Genomic DNA, 23330 nt, shown 5'->3' on the forward strand with positions numbered 1-23330 from the left:
TAAATGTTCATATTAAAGCAGATGAAATTTGAAATAGAATTGTTATTAAATATGATGTTTAGAAAGAGGTGACTGTGTTGGTCACGTTTTAGGATTTAATAATGAAATTATTGAACAAAACTGTCATTAAAGATGTTACTAAAATTATTCCACTTGAATTATTTAATGTAAATTTTGATATGGCAAATGGAATATTTGTTGAACATAATGATCATTTTCATTTAAACCTAATTCTGAAGTTTGTGGCCCAGTAATTCATTAACTAAATCATCCCATAAAAATTCCAATTTTGGTACTATACAAAATTTAGAAATAACTAGAACTGATCGATAATGATAATTTAATTGACTTTAATGGTGCTAATGTAACTGTAAATTTAGAAATGAATTTTTCCTTATTAAATCATGAACCAATTCGAAATCTTCTTGACAAGGAAACTGAAATTAACATTAATACTGGAGATGGTTTGAGTCATCCTAATTTTTGCAACTTTATATAAGTTTTGACGTCATTCATACAGATTTATGCTTTTGATAGAATATCAAATATTAAAATAATTGAAAATTATGTTTCGAAATTGTTTGATGTTATTACTATTAAAAAAAGAAATATATTTTATCTAGAATTGAACATCCTTTTATTTCTTCTTCAACTCCCATTCTTTTAACTTCTTTACTTTAAAATGAATTTAATATGGAATGACATTTTCTTATTAATGAAAAAATTAAAACTAAAAATGAATTTCTATATGCATTAGAATTATGCAGCAAATTTTTAATAGATTATAAAGAAATTTTCGTCTAAGGTGATTAGCTGTTATTGTTACTTTGAGTCTGAAAAAGATCATGAAGATTGTATTCTTCATTGGACTACTGATAACGATAATTCTGCTCTTCCAAAAGAAGGGACAATTGTTGTTAAAAGTATGGAGATTCATTGATGTAGAGAGATGACGCAATATGAGAGCCAAGCAAGGTCAGAGAGGCAGTCAGACCCCCAAATTCATCATCACCATTGATCCAATGTGCAAACTGGTGCTTCAGTGATCACAAGGTTTATTAATAGGTTGCTCACAGAAATGGGGCTGAGCTCATGGTGCCCCTTGCACTGACCACTGTAGACCTCTGTACACCAACAGGCCCATTTGCACTGGTGTCATGGTCATTGGGCCTGAAATCTCATTGACTCAAGTAGAATTGTCTTCAGTGATGGATCCGCTTTTGAATTGAGCCCCTATAACCAGTAAAAGGTGGTTGGGGACACCCAGGACAGCAGTGGGATACCAACCTGACTGTTGCCTGCCATACAGCCTGACAACCATGAGTGACGGCCTGGGGTTCTATTTCATTTTGTTTGAGGATCCCATAGTAGTATGTTGATGGGGCTCCAACCCCAATTTTGATATCAAATTTCTATGTAAAATAATTAAATTGCTCAATTAATTACCCCAACCCACTACCTCCAGATGACGTAATGTATTTTCTTGCAGCTTGCACATGGACATCCACCCCCCCTCACGCCTTCCCCTCCCCCTTTTCCATGTACTCTGTTGGTGGGGATTTCGAATTTTGACAGGAATTTCGAATTTTGGTAGCAAATTTTAAAAAGAATGATGAAAATTTCGAATTTTGATGGGAAATTCAAAAAATGGTGGGAATTTCTTTGTCCTAAGTCTTTGCTGACGTCCCATCCCAAATCCCCCTAGGGAACTGGCGGGAAATTCAAAATAGCGAGTGCCTTTTCCAGGACTCGAACCCCCTTGCTTCTCAGCAGAAAGCCCAAGTGCACACTCCAACACAGTGAATTTGTTCAAATACAGGAGAGGAAGCTTATATTAGTATACTTTACGTATTTTGGTTGGGAAACTGAAGTAAAGATCGGTCCTAATTATGTAATTAATTATAAATATTGATGATAATTACAGAACTATATGCACAGCGCTATACAAGGAGCGCCTACAATTGCAATACTGCTCAAAAACTGACAGTGTCACAGAACTTGGCTTGTTCTGTTGGGGAAAAAATTTCGCAATACCACTCGAAATTAGTGGCAGACATACTCAAACTCTGTATAGGATGATCCCTTCACCTACAAGCTATCAGGAAAAAAGCTGCAGTAGAAGGTACTATCTTTAGTTTTTGGTGGGAATTGCGTGCAACTGATGAGATGCTGGTGTTGGACAGAGAGAAGTCGGATAAGTGCATTACCTGCAAGCATGTGGTAGAGGACAGTTAAACAGAGAACCGACTTGTGGCGATAACATATTAGACCTTCTGGTGACAAACAGACCTGAACTATTTGGAACAGTTAAAGCAGAACAAGGAATCAGCGATCGTAAAGCGGTTACTGCATCGATGATTTCAGCCGTAAATAGAAATATTAAAAAAGGTAGGAAGATTTTTCGGTATAGCAAAAGTGACAAAAAGCAGATTTCAGAGTACCTGACGGCTCAACACAAAAGTTTTGTCTCAAGTGCAGATAGTGTTGAGGATCAATGGACAAAGTTCAAAACCATCGTACAATATGCGTTAGATGAGTATGTGCCAAGCAAGGTCGTAAGAGATGGAAAAGAGCCACCGTGGTACAACAACCGAGTTAGAAAACTGCTGGGGAAGCAAAGGGAACTTCATAGCAATCATAAACATAGCCAAAGCCTTGCAGACGAACAAAAATTACGCGATGTGAAATGTAGTGTGAGGAGGGCTATGCGAGAGGTGTTCAATGAATTCGAAAGTAAAGTTCTATGTAGTGACTTGGCAGAAAATCCTAAGAAATTTTGGTCTTATGTCAAAGCGGTAGGTGGATCAAAACAAAATGTCCAGACACTCTGTGACCAAAATGGTACTGAAACAGAGGATGACAGACTAAAGGCCGAAATACTAAATATCTTTTTCCAAAGCTGTTTCACAGAGGAAGACTGCACTGTAGTTCCTTCTCTAGATTGTCGCACAGATGACAAAATGGTAGATATCGAAATAGACAAGAGAGGGGTAGAGAAACAATTAAAATAGCTCAAAAGAGGAAAGGCCGTTGGACCTGATGGGATACCAGTTCGATTTTACACAGAGTATGCGAATCAACTTGCCCCCCTTCTTGCAGTGCTGTACTGTAGGTCTCTAGAAGAGTGTAGCGTTCCAAAGGATTGGAAAAGGGCACAGGTCATCCCCGTCTTCAAGAAGGGACGTCAAACAGATGTGCAGAACTATAGACCTATATCTCTAACGTCGATCAGTTGTACAATTTTGGAACACGTATTATGTTTGAGTATAATGACTTTTCTGGAGACTAGAAATCTACTCTGTAGGAATCAGCATGGGTTTCGAAAAAGACGCTATTCGTCCACGAGACACAGAGGGCCATAGACATGGGTTCCTAGGTAGATGCCATGGTCTTGACTTCCGCAAGGCGTTCCCCACAGTCGTTTAATGAACAAAGTAAGAGCATATGGACTACCAGACCAATTGTGTGACTGGATTGAAGAGTTCCTAGATAACAGAACGCTGCATCTCATTCTCAATGGAGAGAAGTCTTCCGAAGTGAGAGTGATTTCAGGTGTGCCGCAGGGGAGTGTTGTAGGACCGAAGCTATTCACAATATACATAAATGACCTTGTGGATGACATCGGAAGTTCACTGAGGCTTTTTGCAGATGATGCTGTGGTATACCGAGAGGTTGTAACAATGGAAAATTGTACTGAAATGCAGGAGGATCTGCAGCGAATTGACGCATGGTGCAGGGAATGGCAATTGAATCTCAATGTAGACAAGTGTAATGTGCTGGGAATACATAGAAAGAAAGATCCCTTATCATTTAGCTACAATATAGCAGGTCAGCAACTGGAAGCAGTTAATTCCATAAATTATCTGGGAGTACGCATTAGGAGTGATTTAAAATGGAATGATGATACAAAGTTGATCGTCTTTAAAGCAGATGCCAGACAGATTCATTGGAAGAATCCTAAGGAAATGCAATCCGAAAACAAAGGTAGTAGGTTACAGTACGCTTGTTCGCCCACTGCTTGAATACTGCTCAGCAGTGTGGGATCCATACCAGATAGGGTTGATAGAAGAGATAGAGAAGATCTAACGGAGAGCAGCACGCTTCGTTACAGGATCATTTAGTAATCGCGAAAGTGTTACGGAGATGATAGATAAACTCCAGTGGAAGACTCTGCAGGAGAGACGCTCAGAAGCTCGGTACCGGCTTTTGTTGAAGTTTCGAGAACATACCTTCACCGAGGAGTCAAGTAGTATATTGCTCCCTTGCTCCCTTGCTCCCTTATATCTCGCGAAGAGACCATGAGGATAAAATCAGAGAGATTAGAGCCCACACAGAGGCATACCGGCAATCCTTCTTTCCACGAACAATACGAGACTGGAATAGAAGGGAGAACGGATAGTGGTGCTCAAGGTAACCTCCGCCACACACCATCAGGTGGCTAGCGGAGTATGGATGTAGATGTAGATGTATAGCTATTAGACATCAGAGTTCGCTACAGGAGCCTCACACTGCAATGCTTGACACTCACCCTCCAGTCCAGTGCTCGAAATTCAGGGGTGCCAATTCATGCTACCACAATTGATGGAAATTGCTTCACTGTTTTAGTTACACATCGAAATTACAATGAAAAAAAAATCATCACTCATAAACAATGCATCACAATGCAACACATGTGCTGGGGATTGGAAACATCGTTCTTAATAATACAGCTACCGCAAATACTCAACCCAAAGGATTGCAGAGGTTGAAAATAATCAACCAAGATACGAGAGAAAGGTTTATTAGCCCTCGACCTAGGTTTCGATACTTATAAAAATATCTTTTTCAGAAGAAATGGGCCTTGTTACAGCACATGGTGGTAAATCACATCAGCTGAAGACGAGCGGCTCTTTTCATGCATAAAATTGATATAAAAACCAGGAAATTCACATGGAATGGCTTAAGACAACAGACAGATTACACTCAGTGTATCTCAGAATAAACGCAAAATTATCTTCGTCCACTGGTGAAGGCCCTTTCCTAGATATAATTATTATTACATCTGTGTGCTGACATCACATTTTTTCTGCATATCTCTGGTCTACTGACCTGTGTGTAAAGTTTCTGCCACGTGTACTTGAAGAATAAGTCCACATCCATAAGACTATCATACACAATAGCAGCAAATTCTTGTATTGTAGTCTTGTAAGCTTTTTGATCATCACAGAATAGTGTGTTTCACGCAATATACTCACATATTGGGAAAAACACTATCACTTCTAGGTTCCACAACGAGCCATAATTCAAGTGGTGTCTATAATTAGAGGTTATGAAGTATTAAATAACACAGGACTTGCTGTAATAATTATTTTTAAACACGCAATCGTTGCAATAATAACAACAAAAACAGTAATGATTCCATTAAAATAGATACTGTCGATATCTACTTGTTTTACGAGCAAAATCGGTGTAATTGAGAGCATTCTGCGTCTTCAAATTACAAATCGTCATTTCAGGCAGATGAAATACTGATACAGATCAGTATCTGTACAGTCATTTAGTACATCCGAGAACACACCTCATCCTTATTTTTTAACATTCAGAATAGGTAAGAAAACTACAAACTATCTGCATCAAGACTGACCAGTAATAGCGCTCCTTGAAATAGAACCTCCTATAAGATTTTCTGCATTGCTCTCTTCTGATATATCGAAAAACAAATACCATGTGTTGTTGACATTGAGCATATTATATACACTTGTACTGCTCCACTGAAATAGGTGTCCAGTGATAGAAGTCGTCTGCACAATCTTGTGTATCGTTTTGTCTCCTGTACTGGAGGAAGACTGTATCCCACAGACTGTCAATCAGAAGAAACAGTTTCTGTGTTGTTCTTTCATAAGCAGTTTAAAACATTGTTTTTCAGCTGTAACATATCCAAGCAGTGTATGGCAACAGCTTTGCACACTGCCAAACATTTTGTTTTTTTACCATGAGTTCCAGGTTGGCGCCAGGTGCTAAACCAACATTGATGCGATTTTGATCTGTTGGCTCTAATAGAAAGCTGGACATTGCATGGTGTAAACTATGCTGCTCCTGGAACACATAGGATGGTAGAAATAAAACGCAGAGGCGATATTTCTTATTGATCAAAATGTGGAAGACACCACAACATATGGAAACTGGTGGTGTGTTTCCAAACAGCTGTACAAAGCTGAAGATGTAGACAGTTGAGTTCATCTTCTCCAATGATGGGGTAGCAGATGTCGCAGTGTTCAGTTCTGATGAGCATTGTTTCCTGATTTTGCACTCATGTACATGGTCATTGTTCCAGTGTTAACCATTGCTGGGTGGTGCTGTTCACAATACACATGCGGTAGTAGAAATAAAGAGGTACTGTTATCTTATCGATGAAAAAATTGTGGAAGCCATCACAGCATATGGAAACAATACGAGTCTGCAGCATTGAGGAATGCCCACAAACAACTGTCTGAAGATGATGACCTGTACATTTTTAATCCCAAGTCCCACAATGACAAGTAGCAGATGTCCAGTGTTCACCCAAGACTCTCTCCATCTGAAACAAGTGGTGTCAGTCAAACATTATGTGGTAATCAACAGTGTACCAGTGGATAGATAGGATGTGAACGACTGTTGATATGGGATAAGGTGCTGTAATAAGAATCGCAGTTGATGACACAATTAGTTTTAGAAATTTTCCAGTTGTTCCATAATTTCAACGCCAGACTGGCCATCTTTCCCCGTGTGATGGGAGTCACAGAGTATTCTTGCATTCATAGAATAAAGTTGTAGACTGACAGATCTCCTGCACTCTCCTTGAACATCTGTCCCTGCAGTACGGTTGCCAGTTTAATCAGCAACTGACCAGAAGTAGGAGGGTACTCTACCCACTACATTTCACATTTTATGGAGGAACAGAGCGAGCTGTGTCCGCAACTGCTGCTCAGCGAATACTGTTCTGCACCAGTCTTACTCATGGCACCCATTCAAGTGCATAAGATCGCGCCAGATGTGTGCATGTTGAGGAGGTTAGTACCACTTATTGGTGTATAGTAGACGACAGAGTGCTGCAGTGATATAACACGTGGATAAGAAGAAATGGATGGAGTTTAACACATTTGTGTAAATCAACTATGCTATCAATTCTGGAGTATTATTCCATTGTCTGGAGTCAGTACCGAGAAGGTATTGGCACAAGAGAAATTATCGTTGAGCATAAACACACACTCCTATGGCTACATGGTTCTGCACCACATGTGCTGTATTGTTTAAGCCATGTGGTTACCGAAGCATTAGAAGTGCGGAATGCAACACTTTTAATAGTGTAATGCAGGATGTAGTTGTCCAACATCTGACATACAACCACCCTGCAAGCTTTCTACCCCAATTACTAAGGTGACAAACTTTAAGATAGTAAAACTACTGCCTCCTACATTATTAAGGTGTTCTAGAGAGTGACAGAACTATTCCTCACTTCATAGACGTCGTTGGTGTAGATCCACCCCCCAACCTGCTTATAAACAAACTAGTTCGAAGTCAAGGAATGCAACGCTCTTAATACTCTATTATAGGACATATATGTAAAACGTCAGACATATAATCACCCTGCAAGTTTTCTGCCCCAGTCAATATGGTGACAAACTTTGAAATGATAAAACTACTTCCTTCTTCAGTGTTCTGTTGTCCTAGGAAGTGACCGAGCTGTTCCTCAGTACGAAGTCATCATCGGTGTATATCCGCCGCTCGAGCTGCTTATAAACCAATTAGAATAAAGTCGGGAGCCTGCTGTTCTGTCTCTTAGTAAACTGATGGATTTTGTATGTATTTCTAAGTTGGAAATATATGTACCCTCAATCACATTTCCCACGTCGGTCATGCTTATTATTAGTAGTAGCAGCCAGATGGAGCTATGCCTCACTAGGAAACAGAGCGAGGAAAAAACTACATGAATATTTTCGGTAGTCGATACATTGAGTTACCACCCACAATCTGCTAAACTGCACACAGTTATTAATTGGGTTCTTTATTAACATAAATAAAGATCTACTTAAATTAAGCTTCCCTGTGATGTGGTACAAGCTCTCCTGTTCTAATCAACTTTAGCCTCACTGCTGGTGAAGCAGAAATTCGCTATGTTCACTACAAGGTTGCTATGTGCTGCTTGTCTGTGTGCTACAGGCTAAGACTGTGGCTGCGACTCAGGGACACGTTGGAGTTCACTAGGTGCGACAACCTCGAACTAACTCGAACTAACTGGCCCTCTGGTCCTCGACGGCTATCTAAATACTGGTGGCTGAGAGGGCGTTGGCGGCGCGTTTCCAGCGAGTCCCTCATTAGTCTCGGTCGATCTTCTTGTGACCTCCAAGCCATATGGGTTGCTGGCGCCAGCTTATGCCAGCACATTTACCTCCTTATCTGATGACAATTAGACACGAGAAGAAAGCAATAACACAAATGTTAACAGACGGCAGAAGCAGAAGATCTATCAAAAGGAAGAAACGGAGCAAATACAATGATATTGTAACAGAGTACAGGGTTGCACTGGATCTGATGGTCAACGGATACCATCGTCCCGTCGACGTAACGTGCTTCGGGAGAATCCCTTAACGTGACATCATGAAGTGGGGTGAAATACATCTGTTGAGTATCAAGAAGGCGATGGAACAAAGTACAATCGCAGCGAATAACCACGTGGTTTGCTGATGGTCAAGTGATGGCCACAAACCACCGTGACAAGTTTCTGAAAATTGTTAAAGCTTTCCTGGCCTGTTGGCTTCTGTCTCGGGTTCTTCGGCAGGTGTTTGGCGATTTTCTGTCTTTTCGCCGGCACGAGTGGCTGGCATTCTCAAAGTTTCACCCTCCATTGCTGGTGGTGGAATGGTGTCGAGCTCGCGGTCGCAGACTATGTGTACCTGGTGCGCCAACGTCCAAGGGCTTTTCTGTGGGCATTCCGTTGCGGTTCTCCCCTCGCTATCTGCAACGCTCGTTCGCCGAGCACGGAAATACAGGATCCGCTCACCTTGAGGCTCCCGTCTTTCTTGTTGAAACTTTTCTCATGTTTGCGTATTTCTATACCTTCCCTGAACAAGCGAGTGTGATAGTTCTTCCCTACAGCAAGAACTTCTGCGTCGCCGAATTTTACTGCGTGGTCGGTCTCATACAGCGCGTGCTCCGCCACGGCCGATTTCTCTACCTGCCCCAACTTGCAATGCCGCTTATGTTCGGTATCTCTGGTGGTGATCGAGCGTCCAGTCATTTCTACATAGACTTTTCCGCATGTGCATGGTATCCGGTATATTCCCGACGTTGCAGCTGGGTCGCTTTTCTTCTCTGCCGATCTGAGGCACCCTTTGATATTCTTTGTCGGTTTATAAACAGTCTTTACGCCGTATTTTGGCAGTATACGGCGCTTGGAATCATTGCAAATCTTTGGGAGACACAAATCAGTAAGCTGACATATTTTGCATATTTTCATTCAATAATGTCATATGGAGTGTTCTGGGGTAACTCATCTTTAAGAAGGAAAGTCTTCGTTGCTCAAAAACGTGCTGTAAAAATAGTATGTTGTGCTCACCCACGATCATCTTGTAGACATCTGTTTAAGGAGTTGGGCATTCTGACTGCTGCTTTACAGTATACTTATTCCCTTATGTAGTTTACTGTAAGTAATCCACTACAGGTCAAAAGGAACAATGAGGTACATAATTACAATACCAGATTGAAAAATGACATTCATTACTCGACATTAAGATTGTCTTCAGCACAAAAAGACGTGCACAATGCTGCAACAAATATCTTTGATCTGTTACCCAATAATATAAAATGTCTGACAGACAGCAAAGTAAAGTTTCAGAACAAACTGAGAAAGTTTCTCCTTGACAACTCATATTCCGTAGAACAATTTCTATTTCTGTAATGAGTAAAAAAAGTGGTGTACAGGAATTAATAACTCACATCTGAATATCTTTTTTCTTTTTGTAAAAAGGAGAAATACATTAGAAACGTTCAGAATGTAACCGTATGCACAAATTAATTTGCGATGTAAATGAAAAATGACTCGTTCCACGTAATTACGATGTATCGTGCAAAATGATCCATAGAACACGTAACTAACTAGCCAACTCTATTCCCGTCGACGTTGTCAAATGCTGTCATCAGTAATTTGCTTTTCCTTAACCTGTCTTTTAAGATAAGTCATAGGGTCTGTGTTGCTTATGATGTTCCAACTTTTCTCTGGAGTCCAAACTGATTTTTCTCAATGTCGGCTTATACTAGTTTTTTCCATTCTTCTCTAAACAATTCGTGACAGTTTTTTGGAACCACGACTTATTAAACTGATAGTACGGTAATATTCACACCTGTCAGCATCTACTTTCTTTAGAACTGGAATTGTTGCATTCTTCTTGAAGTCTGCGATATTTCGCTTGTATCATACATCTTGCATACTGGGTTGAATAGTTTTGTTATGGCTGGCTTTCCCAAGGGTAGTGGGAAGAAATGAAAATTGGGGTTCGACAGGTATCTTTCAACTTCATACCCAGGAAATTTGTTTTTCTTCTCTAGGTTAAATAAAATTCTCAACCTTAATGGGTGTTATTTACTTCGAAGCCAAATCTGATACTTGACTTTCTGAAGGATTTTTAGATTTGCAGTGATATTTTACCATGAATTATCAAAGGGACAGCTATAACTATAACTATACCTTTATTATTGTTTGTTGACCATGAGTAGAGTCTGCCTAGTGAAAAGTACACGATAATACACACACTATGTTACGGATGGTACTCCCGAAGGAAATAAGCGATGCCAGGTTGGATGAGTTTTCATACTTACTTCTTCTTACCATTAATTCCGTCTAGTACGGAGTTTGCTGTACTCAAGATTTGGCAAATTTGTTTTATTTTATTTTGCGGCCGAATGCCTTTCTTAACCCCGCAATTGTTAGTTACCTACGAAAGGGAAGTCGTGTACGCCACCTGTCTGTGATTTACGGGTGCACCAGTCATGGGCGTCTCGATCCGGATTTGCTTCACCTTCTAGTCTGGCACGCTAGGGCTTTTCATAGTCCCCTGTGTCAACACTAGGCTGCACTCAAGTGTTTCTCTTCTACCTTATTCTAAACGTGAGTGATATGGCGACCGGGGTTTTGATTGACATGGCATATCTCATTAAAAGAATGTATCACATTTACCTAATTTTTAAAACTGTTAAATTATAGTTTACGCATATCAGTTTAATCCTTCCTAATGAGCGACTTTCTATAGAAAGCAACAGTCCCTAACATGCAATAACATATGAGGGCATGTTGAATAGTAATGCCTCCGAATATTTTATTCTGTTCTCAACATCGGTTGAGGCATTACATGTCCCGCATATTACTCGGTCGACTTCCTCGCTTCGCTAATGCATGTTGCAACCTTCTGCCGCTAGAGGGCTCCGAATTGTAGCGTGTAACACGGAGGTATGTAATGCAGCTACGCCAGAACGCGAGAAACAGTGCGCTGTAATTGAGTTTCTGTAAACACGAATTCGAAGATTTCGTCCACACATGGAGTACTCTCTCCTTTAGCACGACAATGCCAGACCGCACACGAGTGTTGCGACATCTGCAAAATTCCGACGCCGTAGATTTACTTACATCGATCGACCTCCACACAGTCCTGACGTGGCCCCATCCGATTTTCTTTTGTTTCCAAAACTTAAAGAACGTCTTCGAATGCTTCACTTCGATAGTGATGAAGCGGAGAATGCAGAGGTAAGGCTGTGGCTCCGTCAACAAGGTCAGATATTCAATGGCGACGATAACAAGAAACTGGTCTGTCATTGGGAGAAATTAGTCCTCCGCCGGGGTGGCTATGTTGGTTCAAAATGGTTGAAATGGCTCTAAGCACTATGGCACTTGTAAGTAGGCTGTTTAGATTTTTATGTTGGTAACGCCACGTAGCGCTCTGTATGAAAATCACTGACTGTGCTGTGTGCAGTCTGTGGCTGGTTGGCATTGTTGGAATATTCGCTAGTGTAGTGTTGGGCAGTTGGATGTGAAACAGCGCGTAGCGTTGCGCAGTTGGAGGTGAGCCGCCAGCAGGCGCGACTACGTTGGAAAACAGATGTGTAAACATGAAGAATAAAGATGTGCAATATTAATAATGCTTGTTTAATGTGAAAAAGCTTTTCGAGTTTTCACTCAAAAAATTTCGGAGGCATTACTTTTGAGCATACCGTCGTAAAATTAGACGAATTCGTATATTTGTGAAACGTAATCAGTGGAGAATGCAGAAATGAAACAGTCATCTCCTTTTGAAACACGGCTTTTGAAGCTGACTGCAGAACGATTCTGTTGCTTCCAACATACATTGCGCGTAAGGGCAATGAAAAACTTAGGGCACATGCGGAGGCATATAGAGTCGATCTTTCCTCGTTCTATTTGCGAATGGAACAGAGAAATGACTAGTACTGGTACGGGGTAGCTTTCGCAAGCGCCGTAAGGTGGATTGTAGAGTATCGATGTAGATGTAGAAGTACAGGAGACTGTTAAAGATCAGATTGATTAAGCGAGTACGGAGGAAGACATACTGTGACGAGTCAGTGAAAGACTAACAAATAACATTGGCTGGAAGAAACAGAATGTTTGGATACATATCACGACATAAGACCATAGGTGAAAGATGGTGGACAGAAGGAAGGAACTGCAGAGGCAACAATAAATATGAGTATACACTGCGTATCGTACTTGCTATAGGTTGCAGCCTGCAGTTACGCTGAAGTGGAGAACCAAACGATGAGACTGTAGAAGAGCTTAGGAAAGACGTTAGCATTGATGGCCGACAATGGCCGAGATATTTTCGCAGTGTGAAACACTAACAGAAAAGAGAATTATCTTTTTGTAAGCTTTTGCCATTCCATTTTTAAAAAAAATACCTCACGTTTAATCAAATAAGTCCATAGCCCGCTGATATTGCACTAACATTATTATGTACGTAACTTTTTGGAACTTGGGAGTTATTGGTGTTTTCTTCGCGGTACCATTGTTTATAAATACTTGTATCGCTGTATGGGATCCTGTGAACTGACGTACTCACATCAGTATACCACAAAATATGTACCTTCCTCAACTGAGGGAAGCCTGTTTTTACTTACTCAGACAATAAAGTCATTCATCAATAAAACATACAATCTTTGATAGCAAAGTAGTCCGTCGGCGTTCCATTAGAAACGCAAGTCCCTGTTGTGGCAGTCTCAGGAGATTACGAGACCCGTATTAGCGTTCGCGCTTCAAGGTCCACCAGCCAGTGATTCAGCAAGTTTGAGTGTAATGAGCTACTGCGATGTTGCAAGGGAGCCTTCGTCTCGCATTCGAGTAGGTGACTCGGTTTCAAAGTCCTCACACAGAAGTTGCAGAGAAGTTTACGAGAAGCCTACGCCTACACTTGTACTCCGCAAGTCGCCTTGCGGTGTGTGGCGGAGGGAACTCAGCTGCCACTATCATTTCCCTATCCCCTGTTCCGTTCGCGAATGTTGCGCTGGAAGTACATAAGGCTTCGTATGAGCTCTAATTACTCTATCTCTTTGTGGACGTTTCGAGAGACATAAGTGGTCCAGTAATATGTCCACCGACTCCCCTTGGAAAATATGCTCTCGTAATTTCAATCGTAAAAATCTCCGCGCAGTGTGCAACTTATCGCTCGCCACTGGGGTCACCTGAAAACCTCCGTAACACCTTGGCATTTTCTGAATGAACCCAATGTGTTATTATTCGTTCGATCTTTACTCTCATCTATTAATTGAACTTGGCAAGGATGACAGAGGGACAATTCTCAACAATCACTGTATGTTCATCTTTTTAGAGACGGTTGCGGGACTCGCCTGTTCGTTACAGGATATCAAATTAAACACTTTTCAGCCTTCTAGTTTCCAGACTTGTTTTATTTGGCTACCAGTTTACAATGCCATTTCCACGCGCTGTTACAGAAGATGCCTTAAGACTGCGTAGTAAAACGCTGAAACTGGTAGCTAAACAAAACAAGCTTGGAAACTAGACGCCTGAAAGGTGTTTAATTTGACATCCTATATTCAAGAATCTGTCGAGCGGCTGTTCTGTAATCCATTTCTTTCGTAAAGTGTAAAATTTTTTTCGTAAAAGACTTACATTTTATTAAGATTCTTTCGACGAATCCGAGCCCGGGAACTACTTGCTCTAGAACTAATATTATGTGGTCTGGAACGGTGGCACAATGTGGATTAATTAGGGAGTAGAGCGAGTTGGTGGACTTGTCAACTAAAATAATATTTCTTTCAAATCACATTTTTATAGTGCAAGAAGATTCACCCGCCTATTACCAGCTTCTATAGTTACAATCAAAATTGCTAACATTCCCAGTTATCTTCAGAAAATATAAAATTTTGAAAAGGTAATTTTGTTACATGCAGAATTCGTGATAGCAGTTACTCAATACTTTAGTTCTTATACTCAATACAAACGTTAAACACTTAAAATCCAATAAAACATTAAATCGTTAAGATTGTAAACAAACAGGTTTCTTTCAAAACTCACAAAAGACCAATGTTCTGAGCATAGTTTACATTATTTAGTTAACGTACGAAGCAATTCAGCGCACTATCATTGTGCCTTTTAAGCACTATGAACTTCCACGTTACACTTATGACATCTGCTGTCCTCTCCAAGAAACTTAAACGCTGTAGCTTTAAATGTATTATAAAAAGGAATTTATTGTAGGAGCTGCTCCATTGCCCAAGGAGTCAAAGAGTGACTAGATAATGATTACAAGATGATTCGAACAACAGCTCTGAAGCGAGTAACCAATTATTACAAAGTAATTCAAAAAACAGTTTTTACCTCCGACCAGTCCACGAAGAGTTCGGACACGCACTATCCGTTTAAGCACAGTGCCATCACGCTACACACAGCAACCTAGATAATGATCAGCGCAGTACAGTTGATTTCAAACAACTGCCGTTGCACGAACGGATATCGATTAATTGGGTTGTAATCCAAAAATTTTTCGAGGCTACATTAGTAACTCGTGTTAGACACGGACCGCGATGTTCACTGCTACGATAGATGTTGCGCAAAGCTTGCCCACAACTACAGAGGCGGAACTCGCAGTATCGCCGTACACGGCCGCCGTCCCCCAGCCGGGCAACGTAAACAAACCGCGAGCGCTTCCTTAACCACTGCGCTGACGCAGTGGTAGCTCGGCCACGTGGATGTTGACTTCGACGACATTACTAGAGCAATGTACAGTTGTTTTCTTCGTACTACCGTCGCCAGGACGGTTACTGTTCAGTGAGGTGTAGCTGCACACTCTGACATGTTCCTTGTCATCTCTCCGGCTCCGCGCGTGTGTCCTGCACTCCGCGGCGATACGCGGAGTCAAGAAGACCAGAAATAGCACCTGTTGGATGCGACCTTTCAGCCGTCGATCAATTGTCATCCATTGTCATTCCACTTTTAAGGCTCTACAACCGGTTTCTCCGTACTGTTTAATGTTTCTCGCTGTTTCCAGTAAGGTACCGTTAGTATTATAATCAAAAAGTGATGAATCTCTTCCACTATTTATGTGCAGTAAGAGTGCAAGGGGAATCCACTGTTAATTGCAGAGGAAAGAGTTGAAAGGAGTACACTGAAGGTCTCTGTATGAGGAAGAAGAAACAGTAGTGATTTAGAAGAGATAGGGGGTCCACTATTAGAATTTAAAAGAGCTTTGGAGAGCTTAAGATCAAGAAAGGCAAAAGAGATAGATAATATTCCATCAGAATTTCTAAAATCATTGGGGGAAGTGGCAACAAAGCGACCATTCACGTTAGTGCGTGGAATGTATGAGTCTGGCACATGCCATTTGACTTTCGGAAAAACATCATCCACGCAATTCCGAAGACTGCAAGAGCTGACAAGTGCGAGAATTATCGCAAAATCAGCTTAACAGCTCATGCAGCCAAGTTGCTGACAAGAGTAATATAGTGGAAAATGGAAAAGAAAGTTGAAGATGTGTTAGATGACGCTCAGTTTGGCTTTAGGAAAGGTAAAGGCACCAGAAACTCAATTCTGACGTTGTGGGTGATAATGGAAGCAAGACTAAAGAAAAATCAAGGCAAGTTCATAGGATTTGTCGACCTGGAAAAAGCATTCGACAATGTAAAATGGTGCAATTCTGAGAAAAATAGGGCTGAACTACAGGGAAAGACGGGTAATATACAATACATACAAGAGCCAAGAGAGAATAATAAGAGTGGACGACCAAGAACGAAGTGCTCGGATTAAGAAGGGCGTAAGACGGGTATGTAGTCTTTCGCCCCTTCTGTTCAATCTGTGCATCGAAGAAGTGATGATGGAAATAAAGGAAAGGTACAGGAGTGGGATTAAAATTCGAGGTGAAAGGATATCAATGATGCGATTCGCTGATGATATTGCTGTCCTGAGTGAAAGTGAAGAAAAATTACATGATCTTCTGAATAGAATGAACAGTCTAATGAGTACAGAATACGAACTGAGAGTAAATCGAAGAAAGACGAAAATAATGAGAAGTAGCAGAAATGAGGACAGCGAGAAACGTAACATCCGGACTGGCGGTAACGAAGTAGATGAAGTTAAGAAATTCTACTACCTAGGTAGCAAAATAATCAATGACGAACTGAGCAAGGAGCACGTCAAAATCAGAGTAAAACTAGTAAAAATGGCTTTCCTGGCCAAGAGAAATCTACTAGTATCAAACATAGGCCTTAATTTGAGGAAGAAATTTCTGAGAATATACGTTTGGAGCACAGCATTGTGTGGTAGTGAAACACAGACTGTGGGAAAACCGGAAGAGAAAAGAAATGAGATGTGGTGCTACAGACGAAAATTAGGTGGACCGATAAGGTATGGAATGAGGAGGTTCTGCGCAGGATCAAAGAGAAAAGCAATATGTTGAAACCACTGACAAGGAGAAGGGCAGGATGATAGGACATCTGTTAAGGCATGAGGGAAAGATTTACATCGTACCAGAGGGGCTGTAGAGGGCAAAAACTGTAGAGGAATACAGAGATTGGAATACATCCATCAAATAATTGAGGACGAAAGTAGCAGGTGCTACTCTGAGATGAAGAGTTTGGCACAGGAGAGGGCCGGCCGGGGTGGCCGAGCGGTTCTAGGCGCTACAGCTGGAACCGCGCGACCGCTACGGTCGCAGGTTCGAATCCTGCCTCGGGCATGGATGTGTGTGATGTCCTTAGTTAGGTTTAAGTAGTTCTAAGTTCTAGGGGTCTGATGACCTCAGAAGTTAAGTCCCATAGTGGTCAGAGCCATTTGCACCATTTGAACCACAGGAGAGGATTTCACTGCGCGCCGCATCAAACTAGTCAGATGACTGATGACTCAAAAACAAAGAAAAAGAACCTTACATTTATTTACGTGGAGGTTCAGCTACTATTCCCTGCACGAATCACCTATGCTCTGCAGATCGTCCTGTATTTCACTACAGCTTTCTAACGTCGCAGCCTTCCTACAAGCGATAGCATTGTTCACGAGCAATGGCGAAGCTTGCGCTACCATCTTCTGTTTCGATGCCAGTGTAATCACAGAGCGGCAGAACTGATGATTTCCGTGCAACATATGACTACACAGTAGGACCAAAACTCATTATGATTGCTGAGCAAATTCGTTACCAGATTTTGCTGAGGAAAAGAAGGAAGCAAGAACGAATACGACAATTTAACGTCCTGTCGACGAGGAGCTCTTTACGGACGGAATGCAAGCTAGAGTTGGGATGGGACAGAGACGGAAGTCGTCTGTACCGTTTCAAAGGATCCTCCGTCGTATCGGCCTTAAGAGGACTAGTACGTGAATAAGTGTCACAGAATCGATTTTTTTAAATTGTTGTCTTAAAAATTCGCTGTAGTTTTCGGAAAGGGAAAAAGTTTATTTGAAGGAAATTATAGGGAAGAAAACCCCAAAATTAGAGGAATTAGAAAGTGACTGCACATGTGGCGGCGTCCACATGTCACGCAGACAGCTCTGTTAAAAACAGAATTTTGTTCTCGCTAGACAAGTAATTGCAGAGCAGGAGTCAAGACCCAGATGAGAGTTTTAACAACTGCACAGGGGAACGGATACTAAAATCTGTTCTTCTAGGACTAAATACTGACAAAATAGGCGTGCTGAATGCTCTGGTATGTTTATTGATAGTGCAGTGTCGGGTTTTAAGGCTATGGAATTGATGGGTGTGCCTCGTGGACTAAATTGCCGCTGACCGCATAGGACTCTCCGAAGCAGGTGTTGGAGCCACCACAGAAGCAAGAATAAGGATAAGAAGAACTCTGAAAAAGAAATTGAGGGAGAGCAGTATCAGTAACAAGATGAATACGGGCCTCTAATGCGTTAGTACACCCATCGAAAAAAGTTTTGCATCACCCCGGTTCCGAGAGTTCCGAAATCTGCACGGAAATTTGGAATATAGATCAACATAAGCATCATTTCCGCCATTTTTATTGCTCATGAAAACCACACATTTCATGTTGTACCACCATACAGCGAGACTTTCAGAGGTGGTGGTCCAGACTGCTGTACACACCGGTACCTCTAATACCCAGTAGCACGTTCTCTTGCATTGATGCAAGCCTGTATTCGTCGTGGCATACTATCCACAAGTTCATCAACGCACTGTTGGTCCAGATTGTCCCACTCCTCAACGGCGATTCGGCGTAGATCCCTCAGAGCGGTTGGTGGGTCATGTCACGTCTTGTCATGTAGACAGACCTTTTCCATCTTTCCCAGGCATGTATGATAGTGTTCATGTCTGGAGAACATGCTGGCTACTCTAGTCGAGCAATGTCGTTATCCTGAAGGAAATCATTCACAAGACGTGCACGATGGCGGCGCGAATTGTCGTACATGAAGACGAATGTCTCGCCAATATGCTGAAGATATGGTTACACTATCGATCGGTGGATGGCATTTACGTATCGTACAGCCGTTAGGGCGGCTTCCAGGACCACCAGCGGCGTACGTCGGCCCCACATAATGCCACCCCAAAACATCAGGGAACCTCCATTTAACTGCACCCGCTGGCACAGTGTGTCTAAGGCGTTCAGCCTGACTGGATTGCCTCCAAACACGTCTCCTACGATTTTCTGGTTGAAGGCATATGCGACACTCATCGGTGAAGAGAATGTGATGCCACTCCTGAGAGGTCCTTACGGCATGTTGTTGGGCCAATCTGTACCGCGCTGCATGCTGTCGTGGTAGCAGAGATGGACCTCGCCTTGGACGTCGGGAATGAAGTTGCGCATCATGTAGCCTATTGCGCACAGTTTGAGTCGTAACACGACGTCCTGTGGCTGCACGAAAAGCATTATTCAACATGGTGGCGTTGCTGTCAGGGTTCCTCCGAGCCATAATCCGTAGGTGCGGTCATCCACTACAGTAGCAGCCCTTGGGCGGCCTGAGCGAGGCATGCCATCGACAGTTCCTCTGTATCTCTTACATATCCGATCAACATCGCTTTGGTTCACTCCGAAACGTCTGGACACTTCCCTTGTTGAGAGCCTTTCCTGGCACAAAGTAACAATGCGGACGCGATCGAACAGCGGTACTGACCGTCTAGGCATGGCTGAACTGCAGACAACACGAGCCGTGTACCTCCTTCCTCGTGCAATGACAGGAACTGATCAGCTGTCGGACCTCCTCCGTCTAATAGGTGCTGCTCAGGCATAGTCGTTTACATCTTTGAGCGGGTTTAATGACGTCACTGAACAGTCAAAGGGACTGTGTCAGTGATACAATATCCACAGTCAACGACTGTCTTCATGAGTTCTGGGAACCGGGATGAAGCAAAACTTTTTTTGATGTGTGTATTCTGCAGGGTAGGTAGAGAAACAACCTTCAGCTTTAATTTAAATTTCCCGGAAATTCACTTTTTATGGTGTTCTGGTACATATTGGTTTAAAATTATTAAATATAGAACTCTGAAATTCTTTATACTGACTTAAAAAACACTTAAATAAAAAGTAGACTATTTTTATGACTTAAAATTGAAAATCAAAGGCTTTTTTTAAAGAAAAACGATGAGTTAATTATTGAAATTTTTGATAATCATTATTTAAGAAATTTTTGAAGTGTAATTTGCGCTGGAGGACGACGGTTCAAAGCCACGTCCGGCCTTCCTGGTTTAGGTTTCTCGTGATTTTCCTAAATAGCTTTAGGCAAATGCCGGAATGGTTCTTTTGAAATGGCACGACCGACTTCCTTTCCCATCCTTCCCTAACCCGATCGAACCTATGACCACGCTGTTTGGTCCCCAGCCCCTAAATCAATTAACCATAATTTACGCCAGGAACATCTTTTTAGAAGTCTACTTCAGTCATAATAGTGTAAAGAACTTCCAGGAAAAAAGGAGCTTCTACTTGGATTTTATTTTGAGATAAGTGATGTACGTAAATAATTAATATGCCTTATTTCACTTGCAACGCGAAATACAGTCCGGAAAAAAGTGTAAGACCAAAAATTGTTGTTTGTACATCAAATTGTTCCCAAAAAGATCTCTTAAAAGATGAGTTACATGGGTTTACAACTCCTGTTCTTTGAGCTACATCATTCAGAAAACTGAAAATTGTTTCAGGATTTCCCCTTCTGTTTACGAATCAGTTCCCTTAAGCAATGAGGAAAAATCATGGAAAACCTGTGGCTGGGCAGGGTTTTGAACTGCCATATCTAACCTACTAACACTGTTATGGAATCGCAGGGGGCTTTCCCCACTCCTCTCAACTTTCCTCAGCACATCTACATTAATAAACACGTGGCTCTATGCACGATCTCAGATGCAGGTTGCCTATCTTACGGGTTCTAGGGACCAAAAAATTGACTTTAAGTATGTCATATAATTAATGACCAAATTTAAAAACTGTAAATGCCACCATAATCTAGGCATTAAGAAGTAAAATCTTACCTAAGGGTTTAACATAGTAAGTAAAGTATTAAGCTAGAAACTCTGTACACGTTGTGAGGCAGTGTAATTTACAGCACACAAATTGCCCAGACTTTATTCAACCAGTCTTTGAGAATAAGAACAGTGAGCGACTTCCAAAAAACTTTATATATAATTTGAAAATTTTTTGAAACTTTTTCTTGCTGGCACCCTCAGAAAATAATTAAAGGAGAAAAATTTATTGTCTACTACGTCTTTGATGTCCATGCAGTAAAACTTCAGCATCTGTCATGACGATTAATTTATTACTTCTTTAGTACAAATTCTACTCGGAACCAACTTTGCAGACAGTATTCACCTCTGTCAATGAATGTACATGCAAAATTACATAATTGTACGACGCATATTTCAGGAGATATGTCATAAACATTGAGATGCGTGAAAAACTAGCTTTTCTTAAGCTGGAGAGCAAATTACCCAGAGTATACTCTTCGATTGTTTAGTAATGAGACCACTTAGACACTTCCAACAACCATTAAACACAGTTTCAACCTTTTTCTAATTTTCAAGGTTTGAAATGGTTGTCAAATATGTTACACATTAACTTATTTGTGAAGTAATCGGACGTTCGAAGGTGCTTATACGTGGTAGTTAGATTCTTTAAAGAAGGGGAGGGGGAACGGGGCGGAGGGGGTGGAGGAGGAGATTAGTGGTACACTTGTAAGTCGTAGATGAAGGATAATTTTAAATTTATCAATTAGTGCTCGATTTCTTCGTCCTCAGACTTGAATATTCAGTGTTGATTGCTCAGATAAACTGTAATTTCCTTCCTGATAGTCTTGCCTCAAAAAATTCTTATTTTCCTTAATATTCCTTGTAATAGCTACATTAATTAACGCTACAACAGTCTTATGGTTACTGATTTCGTCTTCTGCGTTAACAGATTTCATATGTTTGGGTCTGATGGTTATTATAAGATTTAAAGAGTTGCCCTCATGAGCCGCTCTTCTCTCTGACTCGCACATCGATGACAAACAAAAATAAAAATGACATAACGACCTTACAAGCTCTTAAGGGCCCCTGCGCGCGCAGATTCAAGCGGCCCGCCAGAGATGGTTTGTAAGTAGTCTGTTTGTACGTTGGCAGCGCTATAGACTGGTAACACTAGCCCGTCCGGCGACACCACAGTGGTGTCGTGGGCATAGTATCGCTCAGTAGCCGGCGACAGCGCTTTAGTATCTTTTGCATTCTGTTGGTGTTTTGTTTAGGTAACAGTAAGTTACACGCGTCAACAAGTCTTTTTGTTTTTATAAGTACTTGTGCCCTTTCATCATGGCGGACGAAAGAGACAGTAGGATTATTTACGATGAATATGCGGGCGTCTTGTCTGACGTTCCAGACGACTTTCCCCTTTTGGGAAGAAAACATTGGATATCAAAAAAATGAAAGTGAAGCAGAATCGTAGGAAGATAGTGAAATACATCCATCAAGAATTCGGCGAACGCTACGGTTGCCAACTGATTCGGATGAATCAGACGAAGAAGACAGTGCACAGTGCCCAGACTTTGATTTACCGTGGACCAATAATAAATTTGAAGGATCCGCGGGTCCAAATATATTTCCCAAAGATACACACGGCTTCGAGGATATCGTAGAATTATATATTTTGAACGATCTATCTGGATATATTAGCAACGAAACCAACAAGTACTACTGTCAAAATTGTAATAGAAGGAAACTGGATTTAAAAAAAAATGCCAAATTTGTCTACGTTACGGAACCCGAACTTAGAGAATGGTTTGGGCTTGCTATCCTTATGGGAATTGTAAAAAAAAGCAAGGATCGATGATTAATGGTCAACGAATCCGTTGATAGACACACCGATATTTCGCAAAACGATGTCCCGCAACCGATTCAGAGAAATATTATCATTTTTAAATTTTTCCGACAGCAACAATAAACTGCATAATGCCGACCGGCTTGTCAAAGTGCAATTCGTAATTGATTATTTTTCCAAAAAGTTTGAAGACATGTTTAATCTAAGTCAAAACATATCAATTGATGAAGGAATGATACTGTGGCATGGACGGTTAAATTTTAAAGTTTACAGTCCGTCGAAAACTACGAAATATGGCATAGTCATTCGAATGCTGTGTGATTCGAGTATGATATATATATATTCGAGTACGATATATATATATATATATATACGAGGGCAGTTCATTTTTTTTCTCGGCCAATTTTGGTTGAAAAAACCGGAAATTTCTTGTGGAATATTTTCAAACATTCCCGCTTCGTCTCGTATAGTTTCATTGACTTCCGACAGGTGGCAGCGCTGTACGGAGCTGTTAAAATGGCGTCTGTAACGGATGTGCGTTGCAAACAACAGGCAGTGATCGAGTTTCTTTTGGC

This window comes from Schistocerca americana, chromosome 7, assembly GCF_021461395.2.
Source record: "Schistocerca americana isolate TAMUIC-IGC-003095 chromosome 7, iqSchAmer2.1, whole genome shotgun sequence".
Taxonomy (NCBI): Eukaryota; Metazoa; Arthropoda; class Insecta; order Orthoptera; family Acrididae; genus Schistocerca; species Schistocerca americana.